At 42.0% G+C, this 22,106-nt stretch overlaps 1 protein-coding gene across 8 annotated transcripts in view; it reads right to left on the minus strand.

The window, feature by feature from the left end:
• The window catches only part of LOC137635197 (G patch domain-containing protein 2-like), a 784,198-nt gene that overhangs the window by 614,952 nt on the left and 147,140 nt on the right, over positions 1–22,106 (minus strand). The window lies entirely within an intron of this gene.

Genomic DNA, 22,106 nt, shown 5'->3' on the forward strand with positions numbered 1-22,106 from the left:
CCTTTATCAGTGTAGGCCTTGAGGTCTCCACTGACCTGCAGGAGATATTGGACTTTGCAGGTAAAGGAACTACCTCATCCTGGAAAGGATGAGTAACCTCCCTTGGTACGATCTTGGCTGGAGTTAGGCGGAACGAGTCCGTATAGGAAACAGTACGACCCTCTTTGAGAGGAGGTGGTCTAATTCTCTTCCTCTTCCCTTTGGATCTTGCCTGTGGGGACTTGAACAGGAGTGGACTTCCCGTTGGTTCTTGAGGCTTCTCTTCTCGGGGTCTTTTGCGAGGAGGGGTGTTCTCTTCCTTGCATGAAGGTTCTGCCGGAGCAGAGTCCTGAGAGGTCTCCCTGAGATCAGCAGGGAAGATAGACCTGGGATGAGAGGAGGCAACAAGAGAATCCTGGGAGTGCCACCTAAGGACTGGGAATGGGGATTGACCCTGTCACAGCTGGCTGCATTAAATTAAATAATGCCTTAAGTCATGGGGGGTCGCAGGCTCCCGGTGTGCGAGGAGGAGCATCCTTATGGCAGCGACAATCCCTAGGCTTTGGTACTTCAGGTGACACCTTAGCCTTCTTACTTGAAAGTAAGACCAGCACAGGCCTTCCCATCGGGAGAGGAACTGGGCATTGATGGGGGGCGACAGGTGCTTTGGGGATGGAGGCCCACGAGGCTGGAGACTGATGGGAGTCTCTTTTAGCTGGAGGTTTCCTCGAAGGACACCTTCCTGCGGCCAGAAAAGGCGAAGGAATCTTGTCCGGGGACGAAACTGCCTTTGGAGCGAGGCAAGATGTTTCATGCTAGGTTGAAAAATCACGAGACCAATCTCTCTACTTGAATCTGCAACGTCACGAGAAGCTCTGTCAGACATTGCTTCGTCGCCCGACACTTCCCTATCGCGCGACAGTATTATGTCACGCGATGAGGCGCGAGACTGAGCAAGAGGTGGAAACCCAGTGGGATAAGCAAGATTGGATTGTAAATCCAATTCGCGCTACCCCAAGGGACCGTAGTGGTGAGAACCCAGAAGAACATCGCAAGGAAACGAGAGCCTGAAGGCTCGTAATAACGCAGGTCACGAGAGCATGCAGGTTGAGCGTGACGATTCCGGAAACTCTCTGTCAAAGGAGTTTACAGACTGCACATAACAGACGTCACGAGGACTAAGAAGTTCCTCGTAACATTGCTTACGAGAACACGAAGGTTCAGCGAAACCAGTGTCTGTAAACTCGAAGGTTCAGCAAAATCAGTGTCTCACAAACCCGAAGATTTCACGTGACGGGGGACTGAGATCTCCCTGTTACGAGAGCCTGACGGCTTAAAGTATCGTCCGGTCCAAGAGACCATGGGCTCAACGAAACCTGGGTTGCGCAATCTCGAAGGATCCACGCAACAGGAAACGAGTTTCCCTACTACGGCACAAGAGCCCGTAGGTTCAGCGAAACCTGGGTTGCGATATCCCAAGGGAGCTGCACAATAAAAGACCAAAATCTCCCTGTCACGTGAAACTTGAGTCTCGGCAAGACTGTGAGAACAAGAGCCTTCTGGCACAACATTATCACCGTTGCGAGAGCCCAAAGGCTCAGCGCAACTAGAACCTGGGGGTTTCGAGCCACGAGAACCCAAAGTTTCAATGCAATGATGATCTGAAGATCCTCTTGTGTCATGAGAGCCCAAAGGCTCAACATGACAGGAACCGGAAGGTTCTGGGTTGCGAGAGCTCACTTACTCTCAGCAACAGGAGTCCGAAGGCTCCTGCTCACGCTGCACAGTGTGTTGGTCACAAGACCCCGGGGAGTCAACGTGACAAAAACCCTGAGGTTCGAAAAGGCGTCTCCTTAAAGCTCTAGGAGGAGAGTGCCCAGGATGGAGAGGAGTAACAAATTTTTCCACCCGACGGACCTCTGAAGGGGAACGTCTAGCAGTCTCCTCCCTAAGGGGAGTCTGCTCAAAGCTTACCTCTCCCGAAGGGGAGGTTTGTCCATCCAAGGATGGACTACAGGCTTCTACCTCTGCCCTTGGAGAAGCGTGAGAAACATCAGAATCTATGTGGCGGCATTGCCTTTGGCGGCTCTCTCTTGAGAACGAGAGATGTGTTCGCCCGCAAGGAAAACACTAGGAGTGTGTGCTGCCACCACCCCTGGTGGATCGGCAACACTCTCAGAGTCAGACACGGTAGACCAAAAGTCTGATTGAGGAGCTACAGCACCTGCGGCCTCAGAGAGAGGAGGAACCTCTGCAGAGGAAGGAGAACGCCTACTCTCCGCTCCCCTCTGAAGTAGGTCAAAGAGAACCTCCTTCGAGGAGAGGCCACCAATGCCCAGTGATGGCCAAAAAGCAAGATCGTTCATAACCGAGGCGGCCCCTGCGGGAAGGGGCGAGCCGACTCACTAGGGAAGTCAACCCTGTCACCTCTACGACAAGGTTGACCTAGAGTAACCAAGGCTGCGCTGCTACTCGGCCAGACTTGTGAAAGAACCGGCGGAGGAGCAGCTTTGGGAAGCGGTTGAGGGGAAGAAGTAGAAGACCAGTGTTTCGTTGACTTCGAGGAAGACCCCAAAGGCAAAGAATCACGCCTGGACTCCTCCTTCTGTCACTCGAACCTCTCCCACTGGGAAGCAGACCACTCCCTACACTCTTCACAGGTGTCGTCCCTCGAACACCAGTGGCCCCGACTAGTTGGACAAAGCAAGAAAGGATCCATCTCAAGGGCAGACATGAAGGTACTGCAAGCGCGGCCTTCCTGACCTAGACAAGTACACATGGGACTCGCTCACACGAACACACAATCTGAAAAGAAAAAAGTAATTATCAAAGTCAAAGTAATTGGGAGAGAGTGGGCAATATGGCTGTCTCTATCAAGCTAAGAAGGCAAAGTGGTTACCCAACCCACGTGAATGAGTGAGCTGGGTAGTAGGGCTACCCATCCCCAACAAGATAACTACCGGGTGATGCAGTTATCCCTCACTAAAATTATTATGGCTACTTCAGCTCCGCCAAAAACAATATACCTAATATAAATAGGGGAAGTGTTTGTGTTTGCGCTGGAACCAAGGTATTTTTATCATACACTCCATGTAATGGGCGAATGGCAATTTCATGGCCAGACTAATGTTACTACAGGTAGTCGTCGACCTTCAATAGATAGGGACCGTCGATTTCGACGTATGACGAACTCAAAAAGTGAAGTTTCCGTTGATTTATTATGATGCGTCAAGACTCGATCATATTTTATCAATATTTTCTTACTGTTTATCAATATTTCATTTACTTGTTTCATAGGATATCATATGCTCTATTAATGCATTTTTGTATTCTATCTTTCAATTTCAGAAGCATTATACATATCCAGAATTACTTAATATTTTGTTTACCTTTAGTTATGATCAGCTGATCTGGATGTCCCGCTACCGTAGGTGGTGTACATACGAATGGCGAAATTTTTTTATTTCTTAACTTATTCAAAATATCTTCACGATGAATATTGCATAAGCGCAGGAAATCAGTTGTCATACAGTTTGTTTTAGCCATTATTCTTAGTTATCATGTGAAAACGTTCTCGCTCTTTCTCTGTGCATGTGCGTGTGTGCTCGTGCGTATACGGTAGTTCATTTTTAAAGCTTCATTATAATTATTATTACTTGCTAAGCTACAATCCTAGTTGGATAGGCATGATGCTATAAGCCCAGAGGCTCCAACAGGGAAAATAGCACAGAGAGGAGAGGAAACATGGAAAAGTAAAATATTTCAAGAAAAGTAACATTAAAATTAACATTTCCTATGTAAACTATAAAAACTTTAACAAAGCAGAAGAGAAATAGGATAAAATAATGTGCCCGAGTGTACCCTCTAGCAAAAGAACTCTAACCCAAGACAGTGGAAGACCATGGTACAGAGGCTATGGCACTACCCAAGACTGAGAACAATGCTTTGATTTTGGAGTGTCCTTCTAGAAGAGCTGCTTACCACAGCTGAAGTCTCTCTTCTACCCTCACCAAGAGGAAAGTGGCCACTGAACAATTACAGTGCAGTAGTTAACCCCTTCTGTGAAGAAGGATTTTTTGGTAATCTGTGTTGTCAGATGTATGAGGACAGGAGAATATGTAAAGAATGGTGTATGTGTAGGCAAAGGGAAGATTACCCATAACCAGAGAGAATGATCCAATGTAGTACTGTCTGGCTAGTCAAATGACCACATGACTCTCTAGCGGTAGTATCTCAATGGGTGGCTGGTGCCCTGGCCAACCTACTACCTCTAATTAATTTCTAGTTCATAATTAAGGCCCGGATCACCCTCCGGGAACCAATTATTTTTCCAAAAAATCGAATGAGTTTTTCATGGATTTATATTCTTTAACTATTCAGGCATACAGTACAAAGCTTATGTAAACATTCTGCGGCCATTTTTTGATGGTCACTTGGCTTCAAAGGGACATGGGTGTACCCAGGACGTAACCAATTTAAAGGGACGAGCGTGAGAATAATCCTTATGCGGTCGGAAACACTGTTTATTTCTGAGTGTTTTTTTGGTATTATCCTTTCACCCCTTTGCTCACTCAAGGCTGTGAGACATGAAACCTGAGAATAAAATTAGTAATTTAGTAACCAAGAAAACTTTAGAAAGGATGCACGTGCACATCTGTCACCCAACTTTCTCCTCATGTATTGTTTATAATGATAATATTTGTGCATTTTTTCTTGTGATATTCTTTGCTGCTGTAGCAATGAAGTTATCAAAAAAAATTCTTGAACAAAGTAATAATAATAAAAAAAAAAAAAAAAAAAAAAAAAAAAAAAAAAAAAAAAAAAAAAAAAAAAAACCTGTTGGCAGCAATTCTGACTTTTTGTCTTCTCCCTCATGCTCTACCTCCAATCCACAACCAGCCAACACCACCTCAACCGAACTCACATGTACACGATCAAAGCGTAAGCTTGACAGTGGTGAGAAAATTCATGTGAAAATAGATACTGATTTCAAGGCAACATTTATGATTTTTTATAAAAATTTTATTTTCATTATAAAATAAATTTTTGAACATACTTACCTGGTGGTTATATATATAGCTTACGTCCCTGACATCATGGCAGAAAAATTCAAAACTCGCGCCAATCGCCGATTGGATAGCCAGGTGTGCTACCCATGCGCCCCTGGCGAGGTACCCAGAAACCATTCCATCAGTATTCATATCTTCCATGCCTCTAGTCTCTAGAGGGAAGGAGGGGGGGGGGATCTTAATTATATATAACCACCAGGTAAGTATGTTCAAAAATTTATTTTATAATGAAAATAACATTTTTAAACACAAGACTTACCTGGTGGTTATATATATAGCTAATTAACAGCCAATATAGTTGGAATTCTGCTCAGGAGTTTTTTAAAAACAAAAACTAAAGGGTTCGTACCTGATAAGGAAGCTGACTTCAATGATACTCTGCCATTATGTCTGCTTTCCTTATGAGATCCAGCGATCCTCTCAGGGGGCTGAAGATCCCTGGGAGCTGCCAACCGGTGATCACACCTCTTTGTGACAGAGCCTCCTCTAATACCCATTCCGAGGCGCTCTCAAGGAACAAAAAAGACCACCTGACAAATCAATGATGGCGGAAGACTGTCGCAATCTCCACAAGACAACCATAAAAACACCAAATAAAAGTTCCAAGAGAAGAAAAGGTATTAGGATTATGGGAAAGTAGTGGCAGATCCTTCTCCCACTACTGTACCCGCTGCTACAAACAGTCCCAGGGTATATCAGTCATCACATAGAGTCTGGACATTTCTCAAATAGTGTGAGGCGAACACAGATTTGCTTCTCTAGAAGGTTGTGTCCATAATGCTTTGCAAGGAACGATTTTGCTTGAATGCCACTGAAGATGCCACAGCTCTTACTTCATGAGTCTTTACCTTCAAAAGACTAAAGTCTGTCTCACTACAGTGAAAATGAGCCTCTTTAATTAGAAGCCTAATAAAGTATGACAGAGCATTCTTGGACATTGGCAAGGAGGGTTTCTTCACCGAGCACCACAGTGCTTTCGACTTGCCTCTTAAATTCTTTGTTCTGTCTAAGTAAAACTTGAGGGCCCTTACTGGGCATAAAACTCTCTCTAGCTCATTTCCAACCACGTCTGCCAGGTGCGAAATCTGAAAGGCCTTAGGCCAAGGTTGGGAAGGGCGCTCATTCTTAGCGAGAAAACCCAATTGTAATTAGCAGATCGCTTTACCGTCCTGAAAACCCACATTTCTACTGAATGCATGGACTTCACTAACCCTCTTGGCTGTTGCCAGACTAACCAAGAAAAGGGTTTTCATTGTGAGGTCCTTCGTAGATGTAGAGTGCAGGGGTTCAAACCTGTCACTCATCAGAAATCTTTACACAACATCCAGATTCCAAGCTGGTGAATTCTGGTGCTGTTGCTTTGTTGTCTCAAAGGATTTAATTAGTACTTGTAGATCCTTATTATTTGAAAGGTTCAGGTTTCTGTACCTGAACACAGTCGTCAACATACTCCTGTATCCCTTGATAGTTGATGTAGAAAAACTTTGTTTCTTTCTCAGGAATAAAAGGAAATCAGCAATCTGAGCTACAGAGGTACTGGAAGAGGAAACAAAGTTGACCCTGCACCATTCCCTGAAAACTTCCCACTTGGATTGAAAGACTCTGATGGTTGAAGACCACCTAGCTCTTGCAATTGCCCTAACTGCCTCCTTCGAAAAGCCTCTAGCTCTTGTGAGTCTTTCGATAGTCTGAAGGCAGTTAGTCAAAGACTTTGGAGATTTTGATGGTGTCTAATCAAGTGGGGCTGTTTGAGTATGTTTGAGTAAATCTACTCTCAAAGGGAGGCTTCTGGGAGTGTCCACCATCCACTCCAGTACCTCTGTGAACCATTCTCTTGAGGACCAGAGGGGGGCTATCAAGGTCATTCTGGTCCCTCTGCTTGTCACAAACTTTTGAAGTACTTTGTACAGGATCTTGAAAGGAGGAAAAGCGTACACATCTAGATTTGACCAATCTAGCAGGAACGCGTCTGTGTGTACTGCCTCGAGATCTGGCACTGGGGAGCAATATGTCTCTAGTCTCTTGGTCTTTGCAGTCGCGAACAGATCTATATAAGGGCGACCCCAAAGTTTCCACAGAGTCTTGCACACCTCTAGGTGTAGAGTCCACTCCGTGGATAGGACTTGACCTTTCCTGCTGAGACCGTCTGCTGAAACATTCTTTTCCCCTTGAATGAACCTTGTAAGTGAAATCCCATCTTTCATTTGCCATGATGAGCAGCTCTCTTGCCGTCTCGCAAAGGGAAATTGAGTGTGTTCCTCCCTGTTTGGCAATGTAGGCCAATGCTGTGGTGTTGTCTGCATTGACTTGTATCACCTTGTTCCGTACTGACCCTTCGAAGCTCTTCAGGGCCAAAAGAACTGCTAGCAGCTCCTTTTGATTTATGTGGAAAGACTTCTGAATCTCCGTCCACACACCCGATGTCTCCAGTTTGCCCAGTGTTGCTCCCCACCCCGAGTCCAAGGCGTCGGAACACAACACAAGGTCTGGGCTCTTCAGTTCTAATGAGCAACCTTCCTGAAATTTGATCGGGTCGTTCCACCACTGAAGGCAGTGTCTCATTGACTCCGTGATCGGAACAAACATCTTCTCCAAATCCTTCTCCTTGTTCCAGCAAGAGTTGAGGTGATATTGGAGTGGTCGAAGGTTCAGCCTTCCCAGAGAGACAAACTGTTTTAAAGAGGAGAGTCCCCCCAACAGACTCATCCACCTCCTCGCAGAACACCTCCGCTCTCCTAGAAACGCACGTATCTTTTGAAGTGCTTGCTCCGTCCTTAAGGGAGACGGAAAAGCCCGAAAACTTGACTCCGAATCATCACTCCTAAATATATAATCTCTTGAGATGGTGTAAGTGAAGATTTGCCTTTGTTGACCAGAAAACCCAACTCTTCCGTCAACTTCAGAGTTGTCTGAAGATCCTTCAGGCAGCGATCTTGAGAGCGAGCTCTTAAAAGCCAATCGTCCAGGTACAGGGAGGCTCTGATGCCCCTTGAGTGGAGCATCCTTGCTACATTGAGCATAAGTCTCGTGAAGACCTGTGTTGAGGCCGAAACACAGGGCACGAAACTGAAAGACCTCTCCTTGGAAAACGAATCTCAAAAAGTGCTTGAACTTCGGATGAATCGGAATATGGAAATAAGCATCCTGGAGGTCCAGTGATACCATCCAGTCGCCTTTCCTTACCGTTGCAAGCACTGACTTCGTCGTCTCCATTGAGAACTTTGTTTTGTGGATAAAGTTGAGAGCACTTACGTCCAGAACTGGACGCCATCCCCCCGAGTTCTTGGGAACCAGGAAAAGGCATTTGTAAAAGCCTGGTGACTGCCATTTCTGTACTTTCTCTATAGCTCCCTTCTCCAACAAGAGAGACACTTGTAGCTGTAATGCTTGCCTCTTGAATTCCTCCCTGTACCTGGGAGAGAGATCCACAGGAGTTAACCATTGAGGTGGTTGTTTTATAAAAGGGATCCTGTAGCCCTTCCTTAGAAGCTGGACTGACCAAAGATGTGCACCCCTCTTCTCCCATGCCTGCCAGAAGATGTTTAGTCTGGCTCCTACTGCCTGAAGGCAAAAGCAGTCAGACTCTGCTTCGCCCTGTTCTTGCTCCTCTTTTCTTAGTTCCCCTTCCATCTGATCTGAAGTTACCTCTAACGGAAGGCTTTCCTCGAAAGGGCTTAAAATACTTTGGAAAAGGAGCAACTTCTTTAGGTTTGCGGCTAACAAAAGATGATGGCAACACTTTCCTTGCCATCTTCGAGACCAGGTCTTGACTGGCCTTCTGCGTCAACGAGGAAGAAATCTCCCTAATAAGATCTTGTGGGAACAGATGACGACAGTGGAGCATACAACAATTCAGATTTCTGAAAAGATGAAACCCCCACAGAAAGAAATGAACACAATTGAGCTCTCTTTTTGAGAATGCCTGCAGTAAAAATAGCTGCTAACTCATTTTCCCCGTCCCGCAACGCCTTATCCATGCAGGACATGATGTGGATTAGGTTCGAAGAGTCCCCTTCCTTGAGTGTAGACACCTTTTTGCCCAAGGCCCCCAGAGTCCAATCAAGGAAGTTAAATACCTCGAAGGCCCTGAAGACACTTCTGAGCAAATGGTCTAATTCAGAGGTAGACCAAAACACCTTAGTCTTCCTCATGGCCGACCTACGGGGAGTGTCTACCAGGCTTGAGAAGTCTCCCTGGGCAGAAGCAGGAACTCCCAAGCCGAGAACCTCTCCTGTATCGTACCAAATACTAGACCTAGAAGCGAACCTAGTAGGGGGAAATGCGAAGGCCGCTTTCCCTTGCTCCTCCTTGACACCCATCCAGTCTCCCATTAATTTAAGTGCTCTTTTTGATGAACGAGAGAGCACCATTTTAGTGAACAGAGACTTCCTCTTAGACTTCCCTAGAGTAAACTCCGATGGAGACGATCGTGGGGCCACGGGAATAAAAGACTCTGGGAACTCAAGCTGAAAAATTTTCATTAGTTTCTTTAAGTCTACCGAATGACTAAAAGATTTAGAGTTCTCATCTTCTGATAACTCCTTGAAGAGTTCGGAAGGTGAAAGAGGAACATCAGCTTCTTCCTCCGATAAAAAGTCTTGCCGCACCTCGGAACGCTCGCGATCTGCGCGATCAGGGTTAAGAAGCGTTGTATTATGATTAATGTCCTGTCTGGATGTTTGTTGTTCAACATCGCATACGAGGCCGCTCGATGTTACGTACTAGAGCACGTTCACGCCCCGAAGAACGTTTGATTGAAGAACGCTCGCATTCTGCTGAACGCTCGATGGGAGGACGCTTGCGCTCCGATGAACGCTCGATGGGCGGACACCTGGCGTTACGCTCTGGAGGATGCTCGCGTTCAGCTGAACGCTCAATGGGAGGACGCTTGAGCTCTGATGAACGCTCGATGTGAGAACGCGTGACGTCACGCTCGACGTCACGCCCTGGAGGACGCCTGACATCACGCTCTACGTCACGTCGTGGAGGACGCTCGCGTTCTTTTGAACGCTCGATGGGAGGATGCTCGATGGGAGGACGCTCAAGAGGACACTCGATGGGAGGACGCTTGACATCACGCCTTGCTGAACGCTTGAAAACGCTTTCAGCAGGACGATCGCTATCACTGCTAAGCGCATGAACAGCACCTCGATTGGGAATACGCTCGAACCTCGACTTCCTGAAAGCCAGAGCGATCAACTTCACGTATAGAACGTTTAACTTCTCGTTCATCTCTGTGCGTCGCCGCACGCTCAACGCGTTCAGAAACTTGATCAACAAGCGCTCCCCGACTCTCCACCTTGTGCCGTTTAGTGTTAAGAGAGGAGGATTCTGTATTATGGTAGCCTTTCATAAATGATGAAAGCTTCTGCTGCATTTCTTGCAACATTTTAAAATTAGTCTTGCGAAATACTAATCGCAAGCTCGGCCTCTCCACCGCTCACAGACCGCTTAGAGCGAACAGCAGGCGAGATCCAATCTGAAGGAGGTGAAGGAGCATGAAACGATGTCACGCCTATTTCGGATAATTGCTCAACAGCAGGACTATTTTCTAAAGCCCTAGCAGAACGCTTGGAAGGCGAGCTTCCCTCAGATGAAAAGCGTTCAGGGGTGCTTTCCTTTGTCGTCTTTCCAAGGACTACAGCCTGCTTGCGATGTCCTGGAAGGATGTTGATCACATTTCCTCTTAAGAGGTCTAGAAGTTTGACTCCAACCTCTTTTAGGAAAATCATCCTCCGATGATGAGCCAAACATTTTAACCTCACCTTTACTACGGTAAGCGCGAACGTCCTGGGAATCGTCAATAGGAATGCTCGAGGGAACGTCTGCTCGGTAATTAAAGCCTCTTGTTTCCTTTCTTCTTTCGACATTCCTTCTCCCAGGGGTTGAGGAGCTTGGAAGAGGTCCACGACTAGGAGAACGACAAGCCCGAGCAGGCGTACCCTCCAAAGCACTAATAACACTCACTGTACCTTTAACACTTTCACTTTTTAGCTGTTTAACATCAGCCATTAACTGCGTTCTATCCGCAGCGATAGACTCTACCTTCGAACCCAACGCCTGGATGGCCAACATCTTATCCTTAAGTGTTGGTTCATTAATGGCACTCATAGTGGGATCTGGAACTACCACTACAGGAGAAGGAATAGCAACAGTGACATAGGAAGAGGAATCTTTAGAAGAAAGAGAAGAACTACGTCTTACCCGATCCTTTTCTAACTTTAGTAAATAACTATTGAAATTCAGCCACTCATGATCAGACAAAATAAGGCATTCGTCACACCTATCATCAAGTTTGCAAACTTTACCCCTACATTTAATACATAATGAATGAGGATCAATGGAGGCCTTAGATAAATGGGTCTTACACCCACTAGCACACACCCTAAAACCACTAGAGGGGGTGGCCATTTTGAACTTTGAAAGAGATCAAATACAAGCAAAGGTAAAAAAATCAATATCCAAACATATTACAGTACTAGAGTATCCAAACGAAAAACCAATCAAGCGAGAGTCAAGAAACCAGAATTATTGTACTTCACCAAAGGGACAGCAATAAAGTCAAAAAGCGAGGAGAATATCCAACTAATGTTACTGCTAGCACCAGCAGGGAAGATATAAATACCGATGGAATGGTTTTTGGGTACCTCGCCAGGGGCGCATGGGTAGCACACCTGGCTATCCAATCGGCGATTGGTGCGAGTTTTGAATTTTTCTGCCGGGACGTCAGGGACGCAAGCTATATATATATAACCACCAGGTAAGTCTTGTGTTTAAAAGTAACCTGTTGACATTGTAATAACACCCCAGGAGAGAGAGAGAGAGAGAAAGAGAGAGAGAGAGAGAGATTGTCGCTATCAACATTCAACCTGATATCAATGGGAGTGAGTAGTAATAATTTTCATTGATTACAATAAACAAGGACAAATTAAATCTAATATCAATATATAACTGTTTAGAATGTCGTATGCAAAAACAATACCAATGATATCAATAACCCAAGTATAGTGTGATAAAAAGTTCACGCATGTTATTGAAAACTTTAAAGAGCAATTACTGGAAACTAACTTTTTTCCGCTTCAAATATTTGCTAAAATTCAGAAAATAATTCAATAATTTTGAAACTACACGTTAACGTATAATGTTTAGTGTTTATTGTGTAAGAAAGCTTTTTTTATACAAAGTGATAAATAATATCGCGAGAATATAATTAAAAAAAAAAAAAAAAAACACTAAATTCAGAGTGATGTCACGGATACTTATCTATTTATTCATTTATATCTTAATCTGATTGAGATTTTAGGAAAAGCTCAATTACACACTCTTTATATACTTCAATTACACACTCTTTATATACTTGAGTATTTTCAGGTAATAAAGGGAAGTCTGAAAAAAAAAATTAAGACTGCAAAAAACATGTGAAGGAGGACATATATAAGGTGTGACGGATGGACAAAGTACATATATATTGAGTTCTTATGTTCATATAGTGTTGGCAATGGTAATATAACTGTACCCAGAAAATATCTGGTTACTAAGTTGAAATATTTTTTTTTACTAATATTTTTGTGTTCTGAGGTGATCCAGGCCTTAAGCCTTCATATTTCATTAGATATCAATGTGTTTTATTGTGGTTTATTAAACCATGTTTATATTTTATTTTTCAGTTTCTTGAGTATTTCAATAATCAACAATTACTTTTATTTACTTTCAGTTGTCATCAGCTGATCTCAAGGTCACGCTGCCGTATTGTGATTCGTACTTTTATTATTATTACTTGCTAAGCTACAACCTAGTTGGAAAAGCAGGATGCTATAAGCCAAGAGGCTCCAACAGGAAAAATAGTCCAGTGAGGAAAGGAAAATAAAATATTTTAAGAAGAGTAACATTAATATAAATTTCTATATAAACTATAAAAACTTTAACAAAACAAGAGGAAGAGTAATAAGATGGAATAGTGTGCTCGAGTGTACCCTCAGGCAAGAGAACTTTAACCCAAGACAATGGAAGACCATGGTACAGAGGCTATGGCACTACCCAGGACCAGAAAACAAGGTTTGATTTTGGAGTACAGTATCTTTCTCATAAAAGACCTGCTTACCATAGCTAAAGTCTCTTCTACCCTTATTAATAGGAAAGTGGCCACTGAACAATTAGAGTGCAGTAACCCCTTGAGTAAAGAATTGTTTGTTAATCTGTGTTGTCAGGTGTATGAGGACAGAGGAAAATATGTGAAGAATAGACCAGACTATTCAGTGTGTGTATGTAGGCAAGGGGAAAATAAACCGTAACCAGAGAAAAGGATCCAATGTAGTTCTGTCTGGCCAGTCAAAAGACCCCATAACTCTCTGACAGTAGTATCCTACTACCTGGAAACTTCTAGAATACTGTATAGTATTGAGCCTCATGATGGAGGAGGCATGACTATTAAAATCAACTGCATACCTAGTATTACACACATACAGTACGAATAACATCAAGTTATATTATTTTCTAAACATTCAAAATCTCCCCATAATGAATATTACATCAGCACTAATATGTTACAGGGTATCACAGTTTCCATATTATTAATTACAATAGGATCGATCAAGATACAGTCTCTCTCTCTCTCTCTCTCTCTCTCTCTCTCTCTCTCTCTCTCTCTCTCTCTCTCTCTCTCTCTCTCTCTCTCTCTCTCTCTCTCTCTCTTGTCCTATTAATGTATTTTCTTTAGATAAATATCGATCTACTATCAGAGATTAAATAAAACTAGTGCAGAGTCAAATTCACACTAAGTAGTACTCATAACCACTGATACAGACCCACAATATAATTTGTATTGTTACTTGATATTTCGATAATGGGAATACTGATACTAATTGTTACCCTATTGGAAGAAAATTAATCACTGTATTGCCTGATCGCTTTCCGCCAGTAATATGACGTCACTAGACATATGATATGAACACGACATACATGAAAACTTTTCTTGATGCAATTTTTACTAAAAATGGATACTGTATATTATCAATAAAAGAAAATGCAAATTTACCAAGATAAATCACTTTATTTTTTATACATGAAAATATATTTTCAAGGAAATATTAGCTTAGTATTTCAGATAGACTTGTGACGTCATCACCCTGAAAAAACTGCTGTAAAGTCTAACAGTCATAAATCGCATATGTCGCAACTTGACGACTACCTGTACACGTTTGTTAAAAATATTTTACCTCACATATCTTTATTTATAATCAAATCTTTACTAAATGCTCTTAGTATCATTAGTTATTACTTGCAGGTGTAAATGCATTCGTTTGATCGTCATGATCGGCAATGAAACGTAAACAAAACGTTTTCTGTTTTAGGCAGCGTTTTCAGGAAAAAAATATGACATGAAATCGCTTTTATTTTATTTATTTTGAATTTGTAAGCATAAAGTAGGAAAATCAACATTAATAACTACATTATTATTACATAACCAATACTTGGTAAGATAGATCTTGCTGCAAAAGCTAACCTATACACAGATGTGTAAATGCATTCGTTAGTTCGTTATGATCGGCGATGGAACGTAAACAAAGCAATGGTTTCAGTTTAAGGTGGCATGTTTAGTAAAAGCATGATATAAAGTACTGTAGTCTTTATTTCATTTATTTTGGATTTCTAGGAATACAGCAAAAGCAGTTCAACCAATTTAGATGGAACGGAGGACGATAGCAGTGCTAGTATTGCAAATAAAAGCAACGAAGATTATCCCCATGACAATGCTGTCCAGATGATTTTTTTAAACAGTTTTTAATAGTTTGAACGGCAGTGTTGATTTTGATAAATTTTAATTTCAAGTTCATTAAAATAATTTTTTTCTTTATTTAAACTTGTTTGTATAATTGTTTTCCTGTACAGTGAACCCTCGTTTATCGCGGTAGATAGGTTCCAGACGCGGCCGCGATAGGTGAAAATCCGCGAAGTAGTGACACCATATTTACCTATTTATTCAACATGTATATTCAGACTTTTAAAACCTTCCCTTGTACGTAGTACTGTTAACAAACTACCCTTTAATGTACAGAACACTTAATGCATGTACTACAGTACCCTAAACTAAAACAGGCACAAATATTAAAGGCGATTTTATATCATGCATTTCCTAAACACGCTAAAAAGCACGATAAAAAATGGCAACCAATGTTTTGTTTACGTTTGTCTCTGATCATAATGAAGAAACAAACTGGAGGTAGAGCTTTGCTTATTACCCAGACATATTTCCCATACTTTTCCCTTAGAACTACATCACATCTTCCTACTTTAGATATATATATACTGTATATATATATATATATATATATATATATATATATATATATATATATATATATATATATATATATATATATATATATATATATATATATATATATATGTGTGTGTGTATATATATATATATATTTATATGTATACACATATACATACCTACATATATACATAAATACATGCATATATATATATATATATATATATATATATATATATATATATATATATATATATATATATATATACTGTATATATATGGGTTATGGAAAAAATCCGCGAAGTGGTGAATCCGCGATGGTCGAACCGCGAAGTAGCGAGGGTTCACTGTACACCATAGTGTAGCCTAGGTACTAATAACCTGCAAATTTTGAGGTTTCAGAGAACTACCACTACCCGCCATCTCTTGGCAAATAATGTAAACATTCCTAGTTGTCCCAAACAAGTTTTAGGTGATGGAAGAATTGTAATAAAGAAAAATTAATTCTTATTTTTCATGTTACATAATCAGGTAACTAGTGTATGATTATACTGAGCATATTTTAATGACTCAAGCCATATCGTCCTGGTGGAAGTTCCTCAACAGTAGCTTTCTACTTTAGACCTTTCTGCGAGTGTTATACCAGAGAATTTTACCTTGAGGTGTCACAGAGTTCTAACCTCGGGAGCGTATATCCAGAGATATCGTGTATAAATCAGGGACGTGTTAATAACAAGCAATGCCTATCCTTCCCCAAATAGAGATAAACTTATCTCGAACAATATGGGATAGGGTAGGATACGTGGGCGAGAAAGCCATTACAACTCCCGATCTCAATGTCCTACAACTAACACCTTTTGTGTATTAATCCTTTTTGCAGACACCATTTTTGACAGTTGCTTGGTGTGCAGGTTTTCATAGCTTTTTGAGTGATTTAGCAATCATGGAGGCTTCAGCTTCTTCCCCATCGACTAAGTTGAGTACCCTTTTCTTGTGTGTTGGAGGATATCACGTCTACAACCCGTTTTTCACTCGATATGCATGCTTTTCATTGTCTGTGGCTGGCATGCGGTCGGCACCGTTGCATCATGTTTCGAAATCACTCAGAAATGCCTAGTTATTTAGTCATATTATTGTAGGAATATGTTTTACATTATTCTTTTACAGTATCCCACCCCTTTTTTCTGGAGTCACTTATACGCTTTTTATCAGTCTTGACTTAGGCTAGCTCTAACCTGGCCTGCAGCCATGACTTGTGAAATGATATTTTCATTATAGAATAAATTTTTGAACATACTTACCCGGTGGATATCTATATAGCTTACGTCCCTGACGTCACGGCAGAAAATTCAAAACTCGCGGCAATCGTAGATTGGATAGCTAGGTGTACTACTAGCGCCACCACTCGCCAGGTATCTGGAACCATTCCAGGAATCCTCAGATCTTCCATGCCCATAGGTCTCTAGAGAGGAGGAAGGGAGGGAGTATAATTATATATATCAGCCGGGTAAGTATGTTCAAAAATTAATTTTATAATGAAAATATCATTTTTAAACATCTGACTTAGCCGGTGGATATATATATATAGCTGATTGACACCCTTGGTGGAGGGTTAGAGACCAGCTAATACATAATTGGAATATTACTCAAGTTTTATAAAAACAAACTTAAGGGTTCGTACCTGATAAGGAAGCTGACTTTTATGATTCTCTGCCTCATTAGTTAGCTGTCCTTATGAGATCCAGCGATCCACTCAGGGGGCTGAAAGACCTCTAGGAGCTGTCAAAACAGTGTAAATACCTCACTATGACAGGACCTCAACCAATACCCTTGTTCTGGGCGCTCTCAAGAAACAAGTTTGACCACCTGCTAAAGTCAATGATTGCGGAAGGCTGTCGACCAGTCTCCACAAACAAGCAAAAATACAATAGTTTCAAGAGAAGAAAAAAAGTATTAGGATTAGGGGAATGTAGTAGCAGAGCTTTCACCCACTACTGCACTTGCTGCTACGAATTGTCCCAACGTGTAGCAGTCCTCGTAAAGAGTCTGGACATGTTTTAAACAACCTCCAAAAGGTTGTGTCCATAAAGCTTTGTAAGGATCGATTTTGCTTGAAAGCCACCGAAGTTGCCACAGCTCTGACTTCGTGTGTCTTCACTTTCAGCAGTTTAAAATCTGTACCACCACAGTTAGTGTGAGCCTCTCTAATCAAGAGCCTGATAAAATAAGATATGGCGTTCTTTGACGTCGGTAAGGAGGGCTTCTTGACCAAACACCATAGAGCTTCAGACTTGCCTCGTAATTTTTGAGTTCTGTCTAGATAAAATTTAAGCGCTCTAACAGGGCACAGGACCTTTTCCACCCTTTTGCTGACCCCACCCGAAACTACTCTATCTGCGGCTATTCCTCCTTAACGACAAGTAAAGGAAAGGCGGCCGGTAGTAGTACAGATAGGAGGTCGACTGGGTACCTAGATCAGCACCCCTTTCTTTTGCCACTCTTCCCCCCTTACATCAAAGAGTTAAATCTGTTCAGGGTGAAGATTGCTATGTGTTGTATCTAAAAGATACCTCCCCTCATATTATGCGATATCCTTAATTGGTTACTAGTAAACGGAGTTAGAATCCTGGAGACTTTCAGTTTATTTCTCTGGGAGTATCACTGTAGCAAATATCCCTTAGAAGGCTACCTAGATGAACCCTTCCATCAGGAAGACATGGCACTCTTACCCAAAAATAGATTTTTCACTTTGCTCAAAATCCACTTTTTAAAAAGAAATTTTAGGGTGAATTTGAGCGTTTCTCTGCGAGAGAGAGAGAGAGAGAGAAAAAAAAAGGCTTGTGTACGTGCATGTAGGGAAGATTTATTTAATGCTCTCTCTCTCTCTCTCTCTCTCTCTCTCTCTCTCTCTCTCTCTCTCTCTCTCCTCTCTCTCTCTCTCTCTCTCTCTCTCTCTCTCTCTCTCTCTCATATTAAATATAAGTGAAACATGGTATTCCCAAGAGACTGGCAGTGATGACCAGATAAAGGGTTTCCAAACTTATAGATCAGACAGAAAAAATAGGAATCAAGGGTGGACCGCAATATAGGGAAGAGACATAAATCAAGGAAAAATCTGTGAAAAATACAGCAACACAGAATGTGAATTGATTGCGGTAGAATTTGAATTTGAAAAACTAATGAATATTGTAGTTTACAGACCCCCAAATACTAAGGAGTTTGAAATAACAGAAAAAAATAGATGATCTATGTAGAAACCATAAAGACTGGAATATACTCCTATCCGGAGATTTTAACTTTCCTTTCGTGGATTGGAAAGAATGGATAGAAGAAAGTGGTTGTATGTATACTTATAAAAAAAGAGAGTAATAGTAGCGCAGAAGATAAGAGGCAATTTGAAAAGCTTCAAGATATGCTATTAGAACATAATATGCAACAAATAAACCCCATTCCAACAAGAAAGGAAAATGTCCTAGATCTAGTATTTGTGAATGAGGAGAATTATGTTAAAGAAATAATAGTGTATAACATGGGAATTTCAGACCACAATGTCATAGAATTAGTAGTCAATTCCAAAGCAAGTGATCGCAGAATTAATCAAAGTACAAAACGTTGGGAAGGATATGGAAAATATAATTTCTATAGTAAGAATATAAAATGGTCAGAAATAAATGAAGAACTGAACAAAGAATGAAAAAATGTATTTGTAAGTGATAATATACAGGTAAATACAGACATACTGTACAAAATACTGGAGAAAATTGTTGAAAAATATGTACCGAAAAAAAACAATAAACAAAAGACATGCATACCAAGAGACAGAAGGATCTTATTTCAGAAAATTAGAAAATGGAAGAAAAATCTTGCAAAAGAAAAAATGTGTGGAAAATGATGGAAATAAAATGTAAGATAGAAAATGCACAACAAAAGATTATACAATCGAAAGAAAATGAAAAAAGGAGCTTAGAAGAAAGGACACTTCAAAATATAAAAAAAAAACCAAAGTACTTTACTCCTATGCAAAAAAGATGAATAAAGGGAGATTAGAAGTAGGCCCTCTAAGAATTGAAGGACGGCTAACGAATGAAAAAAAGGAAATATGTAATATATTAGCAGAAAAACATAAGAGTGAGTTCACGCCAAGAATTGCGAATGAGAATAATGACACAGAAATGAGAGAAGAAAATGTTGAATATCTAACAGATATAGATATTAATGAAGCAGATATTGTCAAGGCTATAAACGAAATTAAAAATGGATCGGCAGCCGGAGCAGATGGAGTTCCAGCGATTTTGTTAAAAAAAACTGCAAACACTATCGCGAAGCCGCTTGCAATACTGCTAAGACAAAGTGTAGATATGAGCGAGATATATGTTAAACATAAATTGGCTTACATAACCCCTATCTTCAAAAGTGGATCAAGACAAGAGGCAAGCAATTAAAGACCTGTTAGTCTAACATCACATATTATGAAAGTGTATGAGAGGGTAATAAAAAAAGAAAATAATGAATCATTTGGTTAAAAATAATTTGTTTAATATAGGTCAACACGGTTTTGTGCCCGGAAAAAGTACACAAACCCAACTGATAGCACACTATGAAAACATATACAAAAATATGACTATTTCCTTGACCACTTCACTCGGGAAGAGGGCCTTTCCCCAGATATTGGAAGATAACTTCCTGGGTTCGTGCTTCACCGCAGCCGAAGCAAACACGAACTCCCTACATGCCCTTCTGGCCCTAACGAAACCATATAGGTCCTTGACCAGTGTTGCCAAGTGTGACTTGGCCACGACCATAAACATATCTGGGGATCTATGGTCACTTGCCATTGCCTCCAAGGTGGTCTGGAGGGATAGAGATGCAGCAAGCCTTTCCTTTGTCTCTTGCTCTCTGCGCAAGAGAAAGTCAGACAACTTAGGGAGGTTTTCACTGAACTGGTGTCCAGCAATATACGCCTCCAACTTCCCGACTGAGAAGGTAAGATGTATTTCCTTCCAGTCCTTGTGATCTGTAGGCAGAGCTAGGGATAAGGGTCTACAATCCTCAAGTGTAGGACAAGGTTTCCCCACTTCTACTTCCTTCATCACTACCTTGAACCCTTTTTTCCGCAAAGAGAAAGGCCAGTGTAGCTGGAGCAAGAAAAGAAGGGTGTTTCTTACTCAGGGCTGGCACTTTAGAGTTAGTGAAGCCCCTGTCTTTCAGACTGCTACCCATTAAAGCCTGAGCTTTTCCATGGTCAAGAGCTATGACCTCTTTCGGCTCTGTCTCCTCCTTAGACATGGGTTCTGCCTTCAGATGGATGAAGCAGTCTGGATAAGACTCAAAGCTGGGCCAAAAGTCAACATCTTCAATGAGGACAGCTCCCAGCTCTCCCTCTGAAAAAAATATCTTCCCGTTGAGTCTCTTGTGAGACCCGCGGGATGCTGCGAGATGATGTATCTCCTTCCTCAATGCAGCTTCCCTTTCTTCACTCTGCTTCTGAAAACTCTCCATCATTGACATGAGGGTAGACAGGGTTTTCCCCATTTCATCAGATGGAGGAGCAGAGGACGTAGAGGGCACTGGTTCTGGGGCTGGAACCAACGAAATGGACACCGATTCGACTTCATCCTCTTCAGTTTCAGGAGCCGAAGTAGACTCCTCTTCCTGACCTTCCGCAAGAAGGTCCTTCTCGGTGTTCCGACACTTCTGACATCCTCTCATCTAGATGGATGTCCTTCATCGCATCGGAGACATCCCATATCTACGGAAATCTGGACGCAAGGGATCTCAGGGTGAGGCTGTGGTATGACGGCATCCGCAGATGCCTTAGGAACAGATAGGCCCGCATCCGCTCATTCGGAAGGTAAGGGCCCGTGGCGTTCTTCTGAAAGCCACGGACCCATCTACGCAGCTTACTCCGTGCTGCATCCCTTGACACCATTGTCTTGGGGTCATAAAAGGCCTCAGTAACCAAAACTTTGCATACATTACATACCTGGGGGTCCCAATACTTGAGAGTTCCCTTGGTGATGGAACAGAGGGAGTGTGCCCTGCACTCCTCGTGGCCGCAGAAGTCCTTGCTCATGACGTTGCAGAAGACTCGATGGCACTTAGGGTGGTCCTCCTGTAAAGAGAGGAAAAATAAATGAGTATATGGTAGTTCATCTCACTTGATAAACTATATATTATTATTAATAATATTTTGCCTTTTATTGCATATAGCTTAAGATAGGCAAGCTGGAAAGGAATTAGGAAAGACACATACATGTGTTTCCTGTCCAGCCAATTGCTGTGACCTCCCTCAAAATTAAAGTCTAGGGTTATCCTATTCAGGAGGCCCATTGGAAGAGTTATACCTTGTAAGTTTAGATAAGTGTAACTTAACACTGACTTCCCAAAGGTTTAATAATGAGGGTCATTTGTAACTGATCATCTATCAGTGTATGGAAAGAAATTTCCTTTCCCTATATAGTATGGTCTCAACAATAAACTGCGCATGGGGACACAGAGTACGTTGGAAATTTAACTACTGGTATACTATAGTTTTCTGTTTGCAGTATGATCTATACTGCAAAATATACTGGCTACTTTATAGTCATATACTGTAGTTCTAGCCGGCATATTGCCGGAAAGGCTAGCACCTGGGGTATAGTTCAGCCGGCGCATTGCTGGCTGGGATGGTGGCCGGCAGGTCACCGGCTGCCAGCGCACTAGTCCAGCCGGTGTCTTGCCGGTCAAGGTAGTAGCCGGCAGTCTGAACCCGGTTGTGCCGGCGGCTCGTTGGCTGCCGGCGC

The sequence above is a fragment of the Palaemon carinicauda genome, unplaced genomic scaffold, assembly GCF_036898095.1.
Source record: "Palaemon carinicauda isolate YSFRI2023 unplaced genomic scaffold, ASM3689809v2 scaffold10, whole genome shotgun sequence".
NCBI lineage: Eukaryota > Metazoa > Arthropoda > Malacostraca > Decapoda > Palaemonidae > Palaemon > Palaemon carinicauda.